The following is a 19828-nucleotide window of genomic DNA, read 5'->3' as shown; positions in this document are numbered from 1 at the left end:
ACGTTTTTGAGTACCTTACTTATACCTTACTTAAATAGCAGCACTTGCATTTAATTAGTAGCCAGGGAAGGAATACCCACATGTGGACCAAATATTGACATCAAGGGGTGATGATCTGTCAGTAGTGTAAATCATTGACCAAAGAGGAATTGATGGAATTTGCAATGACAATTACGAGTGCTTCACATTCATCCTGTGCATGGTGGGTTTCTGCTTGTTAAATATCCTCAATACAAAAACAATTGGACACTCTTCTCCTGATGGCATGACGTGTGAGATAACTGCCCCCACACTGTGTCGCAGGCCTACTGTGTGGGCAATGACAGGTTGAAGTGTGTGAGTGCTTCAGATTGTGACAAAGTTCTTCTGGCCTTTTTAAAATCCTCTGCACAGCGATCTGTCCACTGCCATTGTGTTGATTCGTTTAAAGGCTCATGAAGTGGTTTCAGCATACTAGCTAAGTTATAAACAAACTTTGTGTAGCATGTTAGTAGTCCTAAGATCCTAATTGGCTTACATTATGTGATGATGGAGCCTCCACAAATGCCTTCTCCTTTGGTGGTGCCTTGTAAAGCCCAGAGTTATTGATTTCATGGCCCAAATATTCATTTGAAGGTTGAAGGAACTCAGATTTGTCCTTCTTGACCCTTAGCTCATATTCTTTGAGTCTTCGTAGTGTAGAATTCAAGTTTTGTAAGTGCTCATGCTTAATTTTTCCAGTGATGAGTCATCCAGACAGCATTACACCCTTGTCAACCCATTCAAGATCTGCTCCATTGCTCACTGAAAAAGTGCAGGAGTCGAGATGATGCTAAATGGAAGCCTTTGGTATCTGAATATTCCTTTGAGAGTCACTATGGCCAACAGTTCCTGTGACTCTGGCTCCACAAGCATCTGCAAGTACATTCAACACAAGTCAACCTTGCTAAATGTCTGTCCTCCAGCTATTTTTGTAAAAAAGTAATCAATTAGGGAAGAGGGTATTGTTTAGACATAAGAACTGGGTTAATGGTTACCTTGAAGTTTCCACAAACCCTTCTTAGGACAGGAACCACTGGAGTTGCCCATTTAATTAAACACACTAGTTTCAATACCTTACTCTGGACTAGTCTATCCGACTAGGCCTCCACCCTTGATTTGAGGGCATGTGGAATAGGTCTTAAACACAAAATACTCTGCAGCTGCTGGGGTCAAAGTAACACTCACAACACACTGGAGGAGCTCAGCAGGTCAGAGAGCATCCGTGGAAACGATCAGTCAATGTTTCGGGTTGGAACCCTTCGTCAGGCACGAAACATTGATTGATCGTTTCCACGGATGCTGCCCAACCTGCTGATTTCCTCCAGCGTGTTGTGAGTGTTGGAATAGGTCTTGCCTTCAGACATTTGGATGACGTTGGGCTTAACAGACAGCTTAACAGTGATTCTTTTCATACTGCCCAGTTCTATATTAAATACATCTGCATGTTTTTTCAATATGTCTTTTATACCAGTGCTCCCACCAATCCAGTGCACTTTGTGCCAGTTGAGTTTGAGTTGCTCCAACCATGAACTGGATAACCACCTGCAACAACATACATTGGAAATTTGTTTGTTAATCTCCACTGTAACCTGTACAACTCCCCTCACTGGACAACCTCACCAATGTAAGGCTTGAAAGACAACCTTGCCCCTTCTGAGGTGAGATGCTCCAATTTCTCCTTGTAATTTGTCTCTGACATCAGCGATACTGCAGCACCCATGTCTCTCTACATCCTCACTGTGTCCCCATCCAACCACAGGGTCATCCAATTGGCGTCTCTCTGTCCTGAAACAAATAACATCTGTAAAGCTTCTTCATCCATGGAGTGAGAGTCACCCAGTCTGTCTTCAGTATGCTCTCTCTTGTCCACATATTTTGTTTTGTTTTACCAAAACTCATTTTTCTTCATTACAGTGATTTTGGTTGACAGTGTATTTTTAATTTTGCAGGCTTGTTCAATATGCCCCTTTTTGCCACAGCTTTGGCAATCTAAATCCTTATACTAACATTCTTTTGCTGAATGCCCAGTTTTGCCACAATGCCAACATTGATTGCCTATAGGTGTCTAATTCTTAAAGTCAGTAGAAACTTTATGAACTTGGGATCTTGTGCTTAATAGCTGTGTTTCTTTAGCTGCCATCTCCATAGACGTACTAATCTCAATTGCCTCCTGTAATGTTAGTCTGTCTTCTACAAGCAAACATTTCTGAATTGCCTCACTATGCAGACCACATACGAGTCAATCATGTAACGTGTCATTCAGAGACTGCCCAAAATCACATTTCAGCCAATTGCTTCAGCACTGCCACAAACTGAAATAGACTCACCTTCCTCCTGATTCCTTTTATGAAATCCAAACCTCTCAGCAATAATTAAAGTTTTGGGTGAGTAGTGGTCCTTTAAGACATTAACTATGTCCTCATAAGGCTTATCACCAGGCTTAGCAGGTTGCACTAGACTGCATAATAAATTAAATGTTTTTGCACCCATTACAGTCAGAAAAGCTGGAACATGAATATCATCTGAAGTTTGATCTGCCAGTGCAAAATATTCAAATCTCTCAGTATATGAACTTCATTGCTCTGCCATTTCGTCATATGTCCCCATGCTTCCCAACATTGTTGCCATTTTTAATCACAATCGCGTTCCAGAAAAGTTAACTAGTCGTATCCATCTCTCTCTCCCTCTCTCATTTAATGTTTTATTTAATTGTTCCGTTTTTATTCTCTCCTCTCGGATTCTTCACTCACCAAGCTTCCAGTGGCCATTTTCTTTTTGCTCACTCACATTACACATGTGCTACACGGCCAGTGTTGGACTTGTCTTGCCGAAGAGAACAAAACAGTAAGTATCGTGTGAGGACTTGTCACCTTGTTGCCAGTTGTAATGTTTGTGGTACTGGCTGTGAATAACACACACGAGAGACAGAAAAGTGAGGAACGAACGTAAAGCTGTTTATTTTGCTTGTAACTCATCTACTCAGAATTCCCTCTTCACATTACCTTCCATATGTAACACACAGGGAAGCTAGACAGCAACCAATAAGGGTCAAAATATACATGAATACGTAACAGGTTACCTGCAGGTGTCCCAGCTTAAGTTCAACACTATAGTATAGTGGTTAGTATCATGTTATTACAGTGTCAGTGATCTGGGTTCAATTCCTGCCCTGTCTATAAGGAGTTTGTATGTTCTCCCGGTGACTGCATAGGTTTCCTCTGCATGCTCCAGTCCAAAGACGTATTGGCTGGCAGGATAATCGGGCGCCTTGGGCTCTTTGGTCCTGATGGGCCTGTTACCGTGCTGTATCTCTAAATAAATAAGTAAATATCTCTGAGCACTGATCTGCAGCGTCGTCTGAAGCTATATAAACATAGATCAAGTGTCTACTATATCCTAGTTTGGAATTCAGAGCACTACTAAATAACAAAGATGACACTTTATAAGTTTAAATGGCCCCAGTGCTCAAGGATAAATAGACACTAAATTTACTTTCGATAGAATCAGGTTGCGTATTGTTCTGGACATATTTATTATTTTATTTTCATGTCTCAGAGGTCATTAAAACTTTATGCTGTAAAATCATGAAAATGTTATATGTAGATGTTTGGATGTTTATCTGTTCTGAAAGTTAATCCTAAATCTGAGGTCAGATTCAGGCATATATCCTGAAATCGGCTGACTTTGCAGCAGCAGTACAATGAAATACACGATAATAGGGGGAGAAAACAGAATTACAGTAAATATTTTATATATATAATATAGAGTTAAGTAAGGAGGGCAAAACTGGAAATAAAAAAGTAGTGAGGTAGTGTTCATGGGTTCAATGTCCATTCAGAAATCAGATGGCAGAGGGGAAGAAGCTGTTCCTGAATCACTGAGTGTGTTTCTAATCACTTAGGCTTCTGTACCTACTTCCTGGTGGTAGCAATGAGAACAAAACACAAGTTGGGTGATGGGGTCCTTAATGAAGGATGCCACCTTTTTGAGGCATTGCTCCTTGAAGATGTCCTGGATTCTGTGGAAGCTAGTGCTCACGATGGAGCTAAGTTTACAACTCTCCACGGCCTACTTCCATCCTGTGCAGTAGCCCCCACCCCCTCTCACCCATACCAGATAGTGATGCAACCAGTAACAATGCTCTTCACTGTACATTTGTAGAAATTTTCAAATGATTTTGGTGACATACCAAACTTCCATTAACTCCTAATGAAATATAGCTGCTGTCTTGCCTTCTTTGTAACTGAATCAATACATTGGGTCCAGATTAGATACTGACACCCTGGAACTTGAAATTGCTCACTCTTTCCACTTCTGATCCCTCTATGACCCTCTCTTATACTTTCTGAAGTCCAAATCAGTTCCTTGGTCCTACTGATGTAGAGTGCAAGGTTACTGCTGCGACACCACTCAACCAGCTGATATATCTCACTCCAATATGCCCTCTTGTCACCATCTGAAACTCTGCAAACAATGATTGTATCATCAGCAAATTTATAGATGGCATTTGAGCTGTGCCTAGACAGACAATCATGGATGTTGCCTGACTTGCCGAGTTCCTCCAGCTTTTTGTGTGTGTTGCCAAAGATTTCAAGCATCTACAGAATCTTTTGTGTTTAATATTTGCTGCTCCACTGTAAAGTCTCTTCAAAGTATGCTTACCCTGAAGAAGTTTAAATTGTCTCTTTCACTGCTGCCACTCTGTGATCTCTGCTGCTTTCTGACTCTTCGAGCAAGTGTTTACTCTTTGTCACCTCTCCTATTAGATTCCTCCTTTGTCAGCCCTTTACCTCTTCCACCTATCATCTGCTGGTTTCTTCATTGTGCCACCTCTACCTACGTCCCTTCCCCCTCACCTGTCTCACCAACCACCTGCCTGCCTGTACTCCTTCACCTACATATTCTGGCCTCTGCCCCCTTCCTCTCCAGTCCTGATGAAAGATGGCAGCCCAGAACGCCTGCTGTTTATTCCCTTTCACAAATGCTGCCTGACTTGCTGAGTTGCTTCAGTATTCTGAGTGTGTTGCTCAAGATTTCAAGCATCTTCAGAATCTCGTGTGTTCTGAGTTCTCAGCCTGACTGGATAGCACTAAGAGCATTGTGATTAAACCCCACTATTGAAGGTTGCCAATGAAACAAGCCTATGCTCCAGCAGTTGGGAATGTCAGGGTGATGTAGCGAAGGGTCCTGGAGGTCAGCTATTCCCATCATCAACACCAAACCACAGTTATTTTATATAACATACATGTGTGAATTTGACTCTTACACTTTGTGGTGCAACTCATTGCCAGTAATCAATAAGTGTGTGAATATGATGCTACCTTCTCCATGTAAAATTTCAATATTGTAGCACCCTTGATTCATTGGGTACAATTTTAACTCTAGCACCCTGGTGAAAATATGAAAGGTAGGTTCTCAAATAGTGCACTTGAAGAGATTAGGCAACAACTCTTGGCCACTTTTACTTCCTGGTCCACATTACTCCAAACTTGCAGGGACTTTTTTTAACATAAGGTGTCATGCTTCAGTGGATTAATTGGGTGACAACTCCCATTTTCTTCAGAAGACAGGGCAGGCTGTGAACTTTTACTAGCTAACAGAGAGAGAGTGTGAAGACAGAATGGGAATAAAGGCCCACAGAAACAAACATAGATGCTGCCTGACCTGCTGAGTTCCTACAGCATTTTGCGTTTTGCTTAAGGCATATTGTTATTTATTTTTGAGGGCAAGGAATGCTTTGTGTGCAACAGACTCCAATCCGTTACAAGGTATTTGGTCCTGCAGTTTACAAATTCTTGGCAAGCAACATCTAGTACACAATCATTCACCATTCCCCACTGCCCTCCTGCCTTCTGTTCCCTTTTAGCCTTTATTGTATAAACTCATAAAAACTCATGAGCAATGTTATTTCTTAATAAAATCATTTAAATTAAATGGTTAAAATTATATATAATAAATGTAAAAAACATGAATGAACTGAAAATAATTTTGTCAAAATAGAAATGCAATGTAATCCATGGGGCTTCATGGTGCAGTTGGAAAGTATGTAATCACCTTTTGGTCCAGCAAAGTGATAATGCAGTACAGACTCAAAATGAATCACGTCTTTCACAGTATGCTTTCAGTGCATCCTTTGTGAACCTAATAATAGCATACAAACATGAAACATGCACAATTTGTTAGTGTTCCTGCAAAGATTTTGGACTCCTTGAAACAACCTGTACTGGAATTTCAGTTATTAGATGAATTTTGGAGGTAAGGATTGATTTCAGTGATAACCATTTGTTAGATTATTGCTCTGATACCCAGGTGCTAAATCCTAAATTAGCTGAAAACAAAGTTACAGTACATGCAAAAAAAGAATTTCTGTGGAATCAGCTCCCTTGCTCACCACGGACCGGAAGGATAAGGAGCCCTCATTATTGCTGGAAGTACTGAGTGCCACAGCTCTGTCTGATGAACTGTGGAAAGGCAAATGCAATGCTGCAAATGGAAAATTAAGGCTTCCATGACCTACCTAACCACTGCTCTCTGTGCTTTAGCAATTATATTGACATTTTTCTGCTTTTTTTCACTCAGGTTGCACTAAATCTGTTGATAAGCTATTACCCTTCCAGGGTTTATTATAGACCCAATGCATAGAGTTGCATTAGTTGTTCAATAATTTACTTATTCATATTTTAGTATATAATATGGGCAATTGCCACCATCTGTGACTGGGTGATTGTACTTGGAGAACCATAATTTGGTGCCATTCGGTCTCCAGCTGCCTGGCTGTAATATATCAGAGGCAGTTCTTGTGAGGACCTCCTCTTATTAGCACAGAACCAGGAAATCAAAGCTCAAGCTGAACAGGTAGAGACTGTTGCCTGGCAACATCCAGAAACCTTCCAGTTAAGTCATTCCCTCTCTGGAGCTTCCCAAATCCACGTCACTTGGGGTTCAGGTGAATTTTGTCTGTTGCTGGTGGAAAGTGCTGGGTTGTCACATTTGTTTAAAGACTTGAGATTGTTCTCATAATCTCCCATTCTGATCATAAATTTTTGAATTTAATGTTCCTAGAAAATGAATTATTATCCTTTTTACCAGATACATGAAAGCAAGACATTTTTCTTTGGTTTTAAAATCCTAAGCAACTCTTTAATAATAATAAATCTAATAAACAATTGAAGAAATAAAACTACATAGTACAGTTCGGTATTCATTCAAAACACCTTTCATAGCTTCTGGCTTCAAACAATGACCTCCCTTTTTCCTGACAGAACCAGGTAAAAGGGGATTCTTTCCCCAGCTACCCTCTTGCTTCTCAAAAGTTTTGGAATTCACTTTAATTTTGTTGGTCAGGGCAATTTCATGTCCACTGTTTACCATTCTAAATGCTTTCCTAAGATCTTTCTTATATTTTCTATAAACCTCAAAGGGCTTACAAAAGACCATAGCCCAATACAGAACAGGAACATATTCTTCAGTCCCCAATGCCTCTGCCAAGCCAACCATAATGCCAGATGAAACTAATCACTTCTGCCTGCATATGATCTATATCCCTCATTCTCTTCATGTTCATGTGTCTGTCTAAATGCCTCTTAAATGCCATTAGCATATGTGCTGCAACCACCGCCCGTGGTGCCTGTTCCATGCACCAACCTCTCCCTCTGTAAAGAAACTTGCCCCTGAATATCTCCTTTAAACTTTCTCTCATTTTACCCTAAAGCTATGCCCATCTAAATAGTTAATATTTGTATATGTGCCTTTTATCATTTTATAAACATCAAGCGATTCTCCCCTTAATCTGTCATGCGCCATTGAAAGCAATCCAAATCTGTCCAACTGCTTCTCGTAGTTAATATGATCCAAGCAGCATCTTGGTAAACTTCCACTGTACCCTCTCTAAAGCCTACACATCATTTCAGTGTTGGGACAATCAGAACTGAACGCAGTACTTCAAATACACCATCACTGAAGTTTAGTACAGCTACAACATGATATACTGACTCTTATACTCAATGCCCCAGTTTGATAAAAAATGTCCATTACTGACAAACACTTCCTTCTTTTTCCTGATCAAACCTCTATTAATTTGTTAACGAAGATTCCCCAATTCTACCACCTTTGCTTCTTAATTTTACAGGAGCATGATGACTCTGAACTCTAACTATTTCACTTTACTGCACTTCTCACATATCAAATGTTGTTTTTCTCTCCAACAGCAATACCCAACCTGCTTTCACCAGGTCCTATCTTATACTATTGAAATCAATCCTCTCCCAATTGAAAACCTAAACTCCAGACTCAATATTATCATTTCCATATCTACCTTAAGGCCGAGTGAATTGTGATCACTGCTTGCAAAGGGTCCTTCTATAGTCATTTCCAGCACTTGCCCATTACCATTCCTGAAAACCGAATTGAGTACAGCTTCCCTCCCCAGAGCATCTCTCTACATTCTGTTTCAAAAGTCTTTCATTCATGCACTTAACAAATTCCAACCATCTCAACCTCTTACACTGAGGCATATTCAGTCAATATTGGGAAAGTTACAATTAATTATTCACTACTACATCCCTCATGTTTTTATATCTTACTGCATTTTTTTTATACAACACACACAAAATGCTGGAGGAACTCAACAGGCCAAGCAGCATCTATGGAAAAAAGTACAGCTGACGCTTCAGGTCAAGACTCTTCAGCAGGACTGGAGTGAAAAAAGATGAGTAGATTTGAAAGGGGGAGGGGAGAGAGAAACACAAGGTAAAACCAGAAGGGAGAGGGATGAAGTAAAGAGCTGGGAAGTGGATTGGTGAAAGAGATACAGAGCTGGAGAAGGGGGAATCTAATAGGAGAGGATAGAAGGCCATGGAAAAAAGAAAAGGCTGGAGGAACACCAGAGGGAGGCGATGGGCAGGCAAGAAGATAAGGTGAGAAAGGGAAAAGGGGATGGGGAATGATGAAGGGGGGTGTGGGCATTACTGCAACTTTGAGAAATTAATGTTTGTGCCATCAGGTTGAAGGCTATCTCAGATGGAATATAAGGTGTTCCTTCAACCTGAGTGTGGCCTCATCTCGACAGTACATATTTGTACATAGTTGTTCTTCAAAAATGCTCTGACTATTTGAAGGTCTATAGCATAATCCCATCAAAGTAATCACATCTTGCTTATTTCCAAGTTCTACAATTGCACGGCGAAATACAATAACCCTCCTGGAGACTAACACTATCTCAGCAATTGAAGCATGCGGTAAAAGTATAAGTGACTGATTTCTGTCCTCGGAAAGCTGCAGTGGAAGTATTTTAAGGGATTAAAAGCTATAACTAAAGTGCAAGTGATATACTGGTTGAAGATCAATAAGAGGTGCATGCTGAATATATAAATGCTGGAGATGTAGTTGCAACTGAGGGGAAGAAGAATCATGGCTTTACCAAATAAACAACAACATAAACTAATACTCTAAAAATCTGAAATTAAAAAACAGGCAATACTGAAATTACTCTCGATCAGGACACTTTGGTGGAGTGAAAAACAGTTAATATTTCAGATCAATGGCCATTAATCAGAGCTGGAAAAAACAATACAAAAGTCTAAGCAAGTCCAGAAATGGGCCAGGATGTGTCAAGGAAGAAAGCTGGAGAGGAAATCTGGCAAGATAGCAATAGAATTGATAACCAGACAAACAAAGAAGCAAAAGCTAGGTCTGAGGAAAGTTCACAGAGGCAGGTTTTGTTTATTTACTTGTCTAATTATCATTGATATAATCAGTTATAATCTGATGATTATTTAAGTGGGGTTAAAAACTGTTCACTAATCAGGAATGGTTCCGATCTGAAATTGTTGAACCTTGAGTTGAATCTGGCTCATCAAAGATAAGCCTCATTGTGTAATGTCAGAGATCGAGTGCGGAGTGGTCATTTTGGGAGTGTGACAGAGAATATAAATGACAGCGATTGCAATTTGAGGACCTTACATGAATAAAGATATATATGCACGCTCTTTGTATGGTCCTCCCAATGTAGAAGAAAACTATCACATATACCATACTTGGATATAGGACAAAGGACATCGGTGGTTGGAAATCAGATCAGCAGACAAACGAGGACCCAGGTCAGTGAGTCATCTGTGGATTCCGGGATCAGAGTTCCATGCAGGCAGAAGGAACAAGGCCCGGTGAACCTTAAGTACAGCAAGGATTAGGGTTGCCAACTTTCTCACTCCCAAATAAGGGACAAAAGTAGCAGTCAAATACGGGACACTTGTGTTTACCCTGAGAAAGACTACCATGACCATGAGGCCTTGCGCAGGCACCTGTGTGCGCATGCATGACATGCGCATACGTGTACATGCTGATTTTTTTCTACAAATCGGTTTTGGGTTAATCTTCCTGATTCTGATACACTGTACATACATTATTTCTACTTTATATAGGCTGCGTATTTATCATATCATTCCTGCTTTTACTATATGTTAGTGTTATTTTAGGTTTTATGTGTTATTAGTATAATTTGGTCAGTTATTTTTTGGGTCTGGGAATGCTCAAAAATTTTTCCCATATAAATTAATGGTATTTGTTTCTGCGCTTTAACGCCATTTCGGCTTACGAACGGTTTCATAGGAGTGCTCCATCTTAGTGGGGAAAATATGGGACAAGGGCGGTCCCATATGGGACGAACCAATTTAGCCCAAAATACGGGGTGTCCTGGCTAATACAGGACAGTTGGCAACCCCAGCAAGGCTGGAGTTTGAGGCCTAGTGTTCAGGGTCCCCGTCATCAGTGAATCCAGAGCTTGAGGCCTGCGGTTCAGGGATTCATGCAGTGCCCTCATTCATTGTCATTGGTAAGCCTTTGCATTGATACTGAAGATTGAAGCTGAAAGGTCGATCAGAAGTCGGGAATTCGAGGCCTGATGGCCGAAGCCCTGGACCTGTGAGTCTGCTGTGGAAGTCGAAGGCCCAGTGTCTGGTTGTCCGAGTCCGCTGAGGCTGGAGGCCGAAGACAATCCATCCTGGAGCTGATGTGAATATGGGTGGGAAGGATGAAGGAAAGGGGCTTGTTGTGCTGTTGCTCTGTTGTACATGTGCTGTTCTGTGAACATGGGGGACAGGTAATATTGGTGCCAGAATGTATGGTGACACTTGTGGGCTGCCCTACGTTGTGTTGGTTCTTAATGAAAACAACACAATTCACTGGATGTTTCGATGTACAGGTGAGTGGAGCACCAACACAGAGGCTGGGTACAAGAAGGAGCAGAGTCGCCTCTACTTCCTGAGGAGATTGAGATCCTTTGCCGTATGCAAGCCTCTCCTTCACATGTTCTTCCAATCTGGTGTTGCCAGTACAACCTTCTACGCAGTGTTGTGCTGGGGCAGAGGCAGTAAACTGATTAGAAAGGCTAGCTCTGTTATGGGAGTCAGACTGAACACACTGGAGGCTGTGGTAGAACAAAGGACCCTCCAGAAAATCCTGGCAATTCTGGACAATGTTTCTCACCCTCTGCACTGCACCTTGGCTGAACAGAGGAGCACTTTCAGCATTAGCCTAAGACAACTGCACTGCTCCCAAAATACTATGAGATCATTCTTACCCCCAGCCATTAGGTTCTGTAATGAGTCAACCTAAAGCTGGGGATGTCCTGTTAGATGATTATTAACCTAAGTTTACCAGAGCTGTGTAAGCTCTGTTTAGCTCTGTTTGCCATACACAGCTATCATGAATGCCCTTTGCAATATTGCACAATACTACCAATACTTCTTAGCTGGATGGTGTGAATGTGCACCCATTACTGTATAATATTACAGTAATTCTTGCACTACCATCTTATCAGTGTGAACTTGGAAATCATGTAAATCTTGTAATCTTTGAGTTGTAAATCTTGTACATCTTTTTTAAAGGTAATTTATTTTATTACATATCTAATATTTGTATACTTGAACACTTGTAATACTATTGCGACACTGTAATTTCCTTTGAAGTCAATAAAGTATCTATCTTTCTATTTAATGAATCTGAATCTGAATAGAGTTATGTACAAAAAGTAAAACTACTGTAGACAGTTCAGTATTTGCCACCACCTCATTTTCTTTAAAGAGTTTAATCTATTTTCCCAACTTTTCCATCTGTTGCATTTTATTATAATGATATTATCTGCTGGATCAGTACTTTTGATATGTTTTTTCTTTTCCTTCTGTCATTAACCATAATTGGAAAGGACCTTCATGGTGCCTCCCTTCACCTTCATAGACAACAATTCTTCTTATTTTCAACTTCCTTCTGGTAAACTGTGCACAAACTGAACCATGAAAATTTAGTTAAGGAATCCTGAGTAGAGCTTTCATCCATATGCTCCACCACCAACCTCTGCCCCTCCTATATAGCCACACCTTACACACACACAAAAACACACACTGAAGAGAGGACAGACACAACATAAGGGGGAAAAGGGTATACACTAGTTTCTACAGTATATTCTCATAGTACACACATAAAAAACTTGTACCTACAATAACTTAGCATGTAACATCTAGGCCTGACAATTTTGTTTATAAACAGTAATCACCCCAGGAAGTGATTAGTTACAGAAAACTAAACTAAAAAACTCTTCCACATCTGACCACCCCCCCCCCCACTCCTCCACCCCGCACCCGCATCCCAAGATGCTTGTACAACCTCCAGCATTTGTAAGTTTAAGGAATCAACGATTTTGATTGGGTCAGCAATGATTTATCTAGGTTTAGCTCATCCACATTTGACACTGCAATGTTGCATTTCCTAAATCTTGAAGTTCGGAATATTCTGTTGCAATTTTAAGTAGTTGATAATTATAGGAGGAGAATATGTGTTTGATTCTCAGTACGAAATGCAGACAACAGCATCAGCAGGTGATCTGGCACATCTCTCCACTTTCACTTCATTGATGTCATCAAGAGCAAAGCGAACAATAGGCAGCAGACATGATCCTAATCTTTTTTTGATTAGATATGTCTTGGCCAGCTTAGACAATTCTATCCAGAAGAGTGTATGCAAAGATTCTCCATCTTTATTGAAACATCCTGCTGAGACAAATTTGTGTGCTAGGAAACACTGAAGACTTAGAAAGGGTGGCGGGGTGGAGATACGTCTCCACCAAAGGAGGTGTAAGGTGCTCCTTCCCTTCGCTCACCTGCAGCTCACTCTTGGGCAAGGTGTAGCACCTGCTTAGCCCCCTGATCAGGGTCACATGGGTGCAGGTGGTAAATGGTTATATGAGCAGCTGGTGCATATCACAAGTCCTGGTCATGTGACCACTGACACCAGGTAGACAATCTCTGAAGAGCATTAATAATGGCTGAGGGCACCCGTTTTGTAAAGACACTGCCCAGAGGAAGGCCATGGCAAACCCACTTCTGAACAAAAAAATGGCAAGAACAATGATACTCATAGCTGGAGAAGAGTAGGAAGGGGCTTTTCCCCACAGGCAGATTAAAGGCAGATGGAAGACCATGATCACCCACATCATACGACCTGGCACATAATAATGATGATGAAAGACTTAGAATGTTATTAGTTCATCATTATAAAGGCATCATTTAATTTTGCCATGATTTATGACTGGAATGTTCATGTGCACTTTTGCAAGTCTTCAGAGAGTTTGCTCTCCTCTGCAGATTTCACAGGAGTAATACATAGACAAGTCACCATGCATAGTAACATTGTAAATGATTCCTTCCAGTGAACTATAAGCACAAGAAATTCTGCAGATACTAGAAATTCAGAGTAGCATACACAATATGCTGAAAGAACTCAGCAGGTCAAACAGCATCTCTGGAAAGGAATCAAGAACCCACATTTCGGGCTGAGATCCTTCATCAGGACCGCTGAGTTCCTCCAGAATTTTGTGTATGCCTTCTAATGAATTTTTAATTTTCAACAAAACATTTATATTGTCTTACATGGTAATTAAGGAATTTGTTTCCTTAAGTGATTGGGAAGAGTCAACCTCTGCTCTTTTGACTTTTGTTCATCAGGGATGTCTTAAGTCTCTGGAAGCAGTTGTTGTCTTAATACAGTTGGATGTTATGGGTAGATCTGATTTGATTAGAACTGACTGTGCAGACAGTTGAAGTAGCAATCATTATAAAATGTGAGAACAGGTCACACAGTGTCTCAATTACTCAAGGTCATAATTATCACTGTGGGGATGTGCCTTATATTTCTCTAAGTGTGTCTGTAATGTCAGCCAAAGGTTGACATGACAGGTGCATTTACTGAAATATAAGACACATTCATCCTGAGAGGCAAATCGTGAAAGTCACTTTGTACTGTTCTGCTGAACAATGTGGTGGTTTTGTGTTGTAAAGTTAAGGCGAGGTCTTCTTTCTACCTTTTGGCACTTAGTGCTCTGTGGTGAGAATGGACAACAAAACCCTTAACAACTATTTATTACAATGTTTCAAATAAATTCACATTCTATCTCACCAAATTGTGTCAGCATAGGAGCTTTCCTGCACGGGAACATACTTGCACAAGGGTAATGTTTGTCTGGCATTCTTCTAACATTAAAAGCTATGGAAACAAGCTTTGTGTCCAAATACCTTGAGTTACTTTATGTATAACAGTATTTTTATACAAGTGCACAGACAAAATTACAAGTGTTCTACAGAATATATTGTATCCAAGCATTGCTGGCACTGACTAGGTTAACTGTTGAATAATACTAGGTAAGTTCATCAAAATCTCAAAAAAATATCTTAAATTGTATTAACAAAGGCTGAGAAGTTATTTGAAGTTCGTAAGCTGTGGAGAGAATAATGTGAGGGAAAGGTTATGGTTCTATGTCTGTAATTGAAGAGTCCTGATATTCAGAATGTGAAGTATAACTGACCATAGGGAATGCTGTTGCTTTAAAGTACTGCAATGCAGTGCTTACACAATTCCTGCATAGAGCAGAGCACAGTTACTGATTTTCCTCTTATTAAAATATGCAGTTTAATTCTAGACAAAAACACCTTCAGCATGAACTAAAAGAAAAGTTAATATTAATAAGTGACAAATACCAGACAAATCATATATATTCACTGGGTTTTTGTTCCTTGGCAAGGTGACCTTGACGAGGCCTTTGGCACTGATAGGGAACTTATATACCGAGAGACAAATCCTTTATTAAAATATCCCCTGAAGATATAAATAGATTTATTTCTCTACTGATCATGTTCTATTGCAGTCTAAATTAATAATGAATTGAAAAATACAGTGTTACGGGAAACAGAGTAAACAAGGTCACTTAAAAAAATAATTCTGAAGTGTTCTCTTTGAAACATTCTCTTTTGAAATTTATTTAGAAAAAAATCCCTCTGATACTGCACACCCTCACAACTTCAGGAACCGAAATAAAAATTATTATAGACAAGAGACATACAGACAAAAATAAGAATTTTATAGTGTTGAAGGGTCCTAACCAAGTGATCGGAGTCATCTCTAAATTGATAATTATTGAATTACCAGAATAAGAAAGAGAGAACATAAATTTACCTCTGAGAACTGCTCCAATATTTTATGTGTTCCATGCAGTTCAATGTTAATTGAAAGTAAAACATAATGAAATATTGGGACCTACCACGTGTATTTTACCTCTGGATCTGCCGTGTGCCTAATGCACTGGTGTACAGAGCAATCCAAACATGCACAACAATCATCAACATTCATGTAATACATGTCTGGCTGCTACTTCCATTATTTTCATTCACATGCTGTCCTGGGCTTGCTTTAGGGCTAGGGCTACAACTTCGTTACTGGCCTGAGCAGACACTAAACCCAGTACTGGTAACTCAGTTGAGTCTCCCTGAATTAATTTTGTTTATTGGCTCTTGCTTGGATCATTTCACTCTGCCACCCCCACCTAGCCCACCCACCATTTCTCTATTCAATACTCCCATATGTGCCAATCAAACTTCCCATTGCAAATCTACTCAACCCACCAGCCATTAAAACCGACTTCCAAAAACCTGATTATTTCCCCAACTCTCAGTTGTACCACCTCCCAGATATACAACCCTCCCCCTTTTACTCCTACCAATCTCTAGCAGTCAAATTTCTAACCGGTTCTCACCGCATTTGCTAAATGGCACTGACCTCTATTTTTCCAATTCTAACACAGTTTCAGCCTCAGCTCTTTGTTCTATATGGCTCCTCAGTCTCTCTATGATCTTACTTATTTTTCTTCCTGTGCTTCACGATACAAAACAAAGTCTTCCCCCAACCCCACTCCCCTGAGTCTTGTGTCTGAATTTTCTTGGGCCTGAAATTGCTAAGACAAACTCCTGAACCTGTTTCTGGTTGAGTTTGTTAACCCATAAAATAGAAACCAACTGGTGCTGGCCATACATCTCCTGGGATAAGCTTCAGTTATCACACTCCCTCACAATGTCACACTATTCTTCGTTTGTGCCCGTATCACCAAAAGGAAACCAGGAAGATCACGTGACTCACATTAATATTTCCCATTCAAATCAGGTGCATATTCAGAGAGATTGTTTTTGTTTCTGTAAATGTAATATCAATGATCACATTATTGTTTTCAGGAACTCACTCCAACCTCAATTATCGAACTGCAGCTTACAGATGACACGTGCAGATGACAGCTGAGGGGTAGTGCTGGAAGAGCAGATTTTCCATAGAAAATCCTGGATATTACTCCTGTTACTCCTATTAATAATCAAAACACATTTTATTTCATATTGTACATGTTGCACAGTAATATATTTTTCCCAATGAAATGAAATTAATTACACAGTAATATAATAGATTTTCCCAATAAATCTCGCTGGTTTAAAAGTGACAGAAACATACAGGCACCCTGAATCGCAGCTTTAGTTAAAAACCTTTCCAAGTTTCTGGCCTCTGGTGTTTTGGTACCAAACCTTGGTCCATCAACCCAACTTGTCCACAGTCCCAGCTGATGCCTGAGCTACTCAGCAGACTCCCAACTCTGTCTGCACATTATCACTCACATCTGGAACTCCAGCTCATGTTTTGGACCAGGGGTTCCCAACTTTTTCTATGCCATGGACCAATACCATCAAGCGAAGAGTCTTTGGATCCCAGGTTAGAAAGCCCCCTCGTTCTAGACTATTGTATGACCCAGCTGTCAAACCAGCAGGATTTCTGAGCAACTGGATGCCAGATGATCCAGGATTTAAGAGTTATAGTTATGAAATAGCATCTTATAGGGCACCAGCTGTCAATTAATCCACTTTCTCGCATCCTACTTCCCCCTCATCCAGCAAATGATGCAAGCATACACCTCTTCTTTTGCCTCTGTTTATCGTCACTGAATCCAAGGGAATTTTGCAGTTGCTGGCTCTGCTCCTGCTCTTCAGCCATTGAAGATGCTGGGTTTGGCAGGTCCTCTGGAAGGGATCATCAGCTGCAGTGTATTTCACAGACAGCTGTTGTGGCTGTGGTGGACCTTTCAGGGCCACAGTGACCTTTGCTACCACAGACAGTGCACTCTGGCAAGGTGCATGATACGTGGCGTGTCTTTGCAGCCTGAGTCAATTGCCTGGGCTGTCTGGTCCTGGATGGTGTCAAGCTTCATCCAACCAAATGGAGAATGTTCCAACTTAGCCATGAGGTGTAAATCACTACTACTACCACTACGTCAATGCAGGCCTAGGGAGCCGGCACTGGGAACAATGACAGACTCTCCACATCTCCCTCTCCCTCATTAGTGTGTTCAGTTCATCTACGTTAGCCGCGCCGCTGTCTTCTAGGAGCGTGTTGACCATAGTCTTGGGAGGGCGCCCAGGGTTCATCCTCCCGTGCTTGGTCTCCCATATGATGACTAGGCTGGCAGGTAGCTTGGGGTGGCGTAGACAGTGCCCCACTAGTTGCAGTCTTCTTGCCTCGATTTTAGGTATAGATCAAGTAAGTGCTTAAAGGAAATTAGAGACTGAGTCATTTACTACAGAATATATGCCTCTGCCATTCTCTTGGAGGAACAGTAAGCACATGTTTATTCCAGGTACATTTCTGGCATGTCAGTGATGGTAATGTGATTGAATTTCAAAGAGTAGTGGTTCAATTCTACCTTGTGGTAAATGCTCATCGACTGACATTTAGTGAGGTTCATATGCTACCTGCCATTTATCAGGCTGGGCTTGAACGTTGCCAATTCTTTCTGCCTGAGATTTATTGATATTGCTCAGCCTTCCTCCTGGAATTACTTCGTCATTTATTGCATGTCTAAAGATGAGTTCTAATTGCTGGCTACTCTTTGGACTAGATTTAGAGATACAGCACTGTAACTGTCCCTTCTGCCCAACAAGCCTGCACCGCCCAATTATATCCACGGGAACAATTAGCCTACTAACCCATACCCCATACCCCTTAGGAAACCTATGTAGTCACAAGGAGAACTGCAAACTCCTTACTGACAGTGGTGGGAACTGAACCCAGGTCATTTGTGCTGGAATAACGTTACACTAACCACTACACTACCGTAACTTTTGTTCTTATTTTCTATTTTCGTCAAAAGTGCACTGTCATGAATCCTTCCCCTCACTTCACAAAGTCAAGGTCTCATCTAAGATACCTGTGTCAAATAGATTTTAAAGACAATTAATATGATCCGTTGAATCTAATATATAATCAGTAAATATATTAAAATCTTCCACTTATTCAGAAAGAGGCAAGTATTTTAAGGAGCTTATTTCACCATATTCACTGCTCTAGAATGCTGACAACTGGGTGTGCACAAGACAAAATTAATTCAACTGCTCATGCCTGCAACAAAGAGCCCAGCAATTAGCTTATTGACCATTTCCAGGATTTGTAGAAACATCCAGTTACTTTCAGCTGACAAGTTCCTAGATCTTGATAACTAAATAGCAAGTGAACCATTCTCAGCCATTGCTTTGTATCATCCAGTTAGCAAATCATTAAAACAAAATGAAAATCAGGCAAATTAACAGCAAATTTATTGCTGGATGTGTGGTGTAAAAATGGTTCTTTGTGTGCTCTAAGTATTAGATATTGTGTTTATCCTCCGAGAAAATGGTTGTTTATGAATTTGAAGGTAAGTCATTAGAAACATGTGGAGATTTCACAATGAAATGTTTTATAAACAGGATGTTCTCCAATGCCCCAGTAAGTAAAAATCATAAATAAAATCTGCAGATGCTGAAAAATTAAAACAAAACAAAATATTCTGGAAATCCACAGCAGGTCAGGTTGCATCTGTGGAAGAGAAACAGAGTTAACCTTTCAGGTTGAACACCCTTTGCCAGAACTGATAAAGATCTGACCAAGAGTTTTCAGTCTGAAATATTAACTCTGCTTCTCTTCCCACAGATGTAGTCTGACCTGCTGAGAACCTCCAGGATTTTCTGATTTTACTCTCAAGGTCCTCATTGCACAAGGGGAATGAGAAATTATGCATACTATGGCTGTATTATTTATAGTGACTTTAATTTACTCAGGGGCAGCCTGTAATTAAAAATCAGAGGCATTTTAGCCAAGGTATGACCTGGCCATTCAAAGTAGTTTAAACAAGTAAGTCATCTGTCCTATTGAAATGCATATATATTGCTTAGAGATAATAAAAATCAGGCTTCTCAGCAACTCATTTGCAATTACAAATGATATACCATGCAACAGGACTAACACAAGTGGCCCAAAAACAAGGTCAATGTTGTTCAGGACCTCTGGCCAGTAACCATCAGAGCAGAGAGCACTTTGCTCTATATACTGGAAGGATTAAGGGGCACGAGAAAACTTAATTTATTGGGATGTTTGCAGTTCATTTCCTGGGAATATTACTGTTATGGATAATATATCAAGA

Source organism: Mobula hypostoma, chromosome 13 (genome assembly GCF_963921235.1).
Source record: "Mobula hypostoma chromosome 13, sMobHyp1.1, whole genome shotgun sequence".
NCBI lineage: Eukaryota > Metazoa > Chordata > Chondrichthyes > Myliobatiformes > Myliobatidae > Mobula > Mobula hypostoma.
The sequence above is the reverse complement of the archived record's forward strand: the minus strand, read 5'-3'. Positions refer to the sequence as shown.